Here is a 4,151-nt window from a genome sequence, read left to right as displayed (position 1 = left end):
CTCAACAGGTCAAATCACACAGGCTCAGAACGACAAACACCGGAAATGTTAGTATTAGCTGTCAAAATAAAAGGGGTGTGAGAGAGAAGCCGATGGTGGCAAGTCACTTCACACAGATGGAGTAGTTCAAATATACAAATCATAATTTAAATGCTCTTATGCCAACCATACTTAGTGCAGGAAATAAACTAATGAATCAATGTCAAATATTGACTTATAACAGACCAAATTGAATAAACAAGTGGGGGTTGAACAGCCATAGACTATTTTATAACTATATGAATGATAATAATAATTGATTTTTGTATTTATGCGTTTTGCGCCTATAGCCACATCGTTTATGTCCACATGTGTATTAATTACTATACACTATGTATTACTTCTTTCTAAATTTGCTGTACACAAAGAAACTTCCAAATGTTTATATTTAAGCTGAGCTTTAGTTTCATTACCTTTTAGTTAATTATTTAGGTTTATAATTATTTCGCCCCTTTTGTTTTGACCAGCTCTACAAAACAGAGTAATGGTAAATTAAAGTGCCTTAAAAATGTGTATGACACCATTATCACCATTATGCAGATATGATCTCTTGTCGAATAAATAGTGTATTTACTAAACATTTGTTTTTGTCCGAAAACAAGCGAACGAATAACTTGTTTTATTTTGAAACCAGAAACTCTCCTGGTTTGGCGCTTCCTCCATCAGCAGCAGAAAAAGCACAGTTTCAAGCACAGCAACTAAATGTTCTACGTCAATTTGGAAGGAGAACTGATTACAAGCTACATGTGAATGTTTATAAAAGCTACATAGACGTTTGGATTCAATTTTATTTTTGGGGGGGTTAATAATTTCAGTCAATAATGGCTGGTCCTCTGGTGTAGCACTGAATAGAATGTCTACAGTAAACAAAGGTAATAATGTTAGATTTAAGTTCATGTGCTTATTAGTATTTGAAAAAAAGTGGATCACTGGCACTCACTGATCTTCGTCTGCAGCAAAGTCCCTTTTACTTTTTTCTACAAATTAAAGTTGTGACTTGGGCAGAAATCATTGCCTGTCACTCTGTGTAGCACTATGACAGACTGACCAGGGTGGACAGGCTCCAGCCCCCTCGCAACCCTGAACAGGATAAGTGCTAACAGATAATGGAGGAATTAATGGGCTTGACTAAAGGTTTGACAGCAGGAAGAATCAATGTGGTTTGTGTTTGCTATGGAGCTATAAGGGTCTCTTGCACTGATGATTTTAGAATCAAGGTAGTATGAAAAGAGGTTCCAGTGGCTGTTCAAAGGTTTCAAAAGCTTTATAGTTTTCCAGAGATCTTTTTGCCCATTACTGAGGTCATTCTTAAAGGAACTTTTAGCATTTTTGTTATAAACAGGGATCCAGTGGTTTTGTTTGGTTGTTCTATGGATTCTTGAGAGGTGCCTCTGATGGACATGTTAGGTTCAAGAGAAATGCAGGGTTTGCTGGGAGGCTGCTAGGGTTTCTTAGGCACTTTTCTATACATGGGCTCCATAGGTGGTCTTTTAGAAGGTTTTAGGCATCCTTACAAATGGCCTTGTAATTCCTACTGAATCCAGATGGGTTTGATAGGTTTCACGGGTAGTACAGTTTCCTTTTTCACAATTATGTAATGAAAATTCAGTCACATGGCACTGTATTAATTTCATGTAAAGTTAAAGTCGCATCCACTGGATCTCTATAGCAGTAAAATGATTCTATAGTAGTAAAATAATTAGCCACTGTTCACATTACAGTTCTTTTTACAAACCAGACTCCCCATGACATAAACACTGGACTATCATAACAGCCTCACTGCCTGGGCTGTTACGGCTGAATTCTCACCGGTCTCTTGTTTTTATGAGTGTGGTGACAAAAAAGAAAAAACGATTTTGGGAGAGCTTTTTTTAAAGACAGAATTCACAGAAATTACAAGGCATTGGTTGAATTAATTGTTGCAATTGCTTATGGAGGGACTGTTATATAGAATGTCAGTAAAGTACAAATAGTTCCAACAAGGTATGATTCAAATGGAGTGGGTTATGATACAGTGGATTATTAATATCATACAAACATAGGTCCTTGCAATGCAGCCAGGGCTGACCCCTGGTTTCTAAGCTGAGGTAAATTTGTGACCACCTTGTGTATTCTCATGTGGGCTGACACATTAGGTTCTAGTGTATCTCTCAGCAACTGGATGGGGCCTGCGAGCACAAACAACCAGTGGAGGGTCTGGTACAGACTACCTGTCAGGCTGGGAAGGCAGTGGCATGATGTTGCAGAACAGCAGAGTGTGCATTAGGTTGTGCCCTTTTACCCCACACAACAGCTGTAAGTTCATACAGTTCAGCTTTTCTTTGAAAATGCCCAGAGGGGAAAGACGAATTTAAGGTTACAATAATAATACTGCTTTTTTAAATGAAAAAACAAACAAACAAAAACCCGTTGAACACAATTGACATAGATACAATACAGGTAATTACTGTATTGTGGAAACACCTTAATCTGATTTAAATGCAACACTGAATATTAAACCCTAAATGAATGTCCTGTTGCAGTGTTTGGATTGGATAGGAAGGAAACCTTGAAACACATTTCAGCAAAGACTAACCCAGATTGGTCTTTCTAGGGAGAAAATTGTTATGTAACATTCTATGACCCATTTGTCTATTAGGAACTGTCTTTGGAAGGCAAAAACTGTTTATACCATAGATGTGTGAGGGCTAAAATGGTAATTACTAGAGAAAATTATGTATACACATAGGTGAGGACAAGAATTACCTTAAGGGAACCAGTCTGTATCCCCTTAAAGTTCCTTACCTATACCTCAAGTAATGAAGAACCCCCTTAAGAGCTAATCAAGTTCACAAAAAATTCAAGAAACACCTTCAAGAACACTCTGTGGTCTCTAAAGGGACCCCTGAGACATACACCTGGAATCCTCTCATGGCCCTAGAATCTTCTGTTTCTCAAAAGACCCTAAAAAAACCCTTCAGGATTTCTTAGGCTTATGTACCCCTGACATCCACTCAATAGCTGGCAAAGCTTTCTCATTAATTACTTAAAACCGTTATGACCTTCTAGAATCAATTGAGAACCTTCAGAGTCCCCTGTATAGCCCCTTGAACTGTAGAGCTCCTTAGAAACTTCCCAGTTACCTGATGGGTCTCTAAAAAAAACAAAAACAAATACACATCTTTCAGAATTTGTGGGATTTGGTGGGTCCTTGTTCTGCTACAAGAAGGACTATATGCTTTTAAACAACACATTGATCCTTCTGATGATTACCAGAACACCATCTAAGACCCTTGGAGGTCTCAAAATCTGATGAAAATCAAAACCCTCACCTTTCCTGGGATGTTAAAAAGATATATTACACAAAGACTTTGTAAATTATCACTGCTAAGTGGACTGTTAATACTTCACAGACTCACAGTGAGGCCCACTGTGTTCCTGATAATGTCTCTAATCTAACCTGTTTAGATAGAATGACAGCAGGCAGAAGATATTTTAGGTAGGTGAAAGGCTGTTAAGACACAGGCTACAGCAAGTACACCAAGACCATAGACATACAGTCTACACTCCAAACAAACAGCTGGGCCATGGCTAAAGTCCAAAGTTCAGAGTAGCACAGACGAGGCTGAAGGCATGGACAAGCACCTCAATGGGTCATCAGGAAGTAGGTTATTGCAGCCATGTGCTGCCACCTGCTGGAAACAATCACCACAAGCGCCTCAATTCAAATTTAGAGGAATACCTTCAAAGCCGTTTTCTATGTTTCTCTCTGTTGCATTTGCCATTTTCTTATGGACACCACAATCTGCATACTTTTTATCTATGCTGTTTCCCCCCCTAGTGCTGTAAAGTATCTTAATTGAATACATGCACTGATTTAAGGGAGGATGTGTAAACCAACAGCCCATGCACGAATAAAGCCCGTTAACTCAAGTATGTGGTACATTTGTTATGTTTCTGTTAAGATCTTTTCTGTAGATGAAGGCCAATGACAACCATGCTAATCATAGAGTCCTCTGCTCAACAATTTTATAATTTTCTAGTTAGCAAGACTTACATGATCAAAACTTACTTACAGTGTATAGAACAAAGGTAGTGCTAATAAAGGAAAATCATAATGTAATATTTTTGAA

Source organism: Channa argus, chromosome 1, assembly GCF_033026475.1.
Source record: "Channa argus isolate prfri chromosome 1, Channa argus male v1.0, whole genome shotgun sequence".
Classification (NCBI taxonomy): Eukaryota; Metazoa; Chordata; class Actinopteri; order Anabantiformes; family Channidae; genus Channa; species Channa argus.
This window is presented reverse-complemented; position numbering follows the sequence as displayed.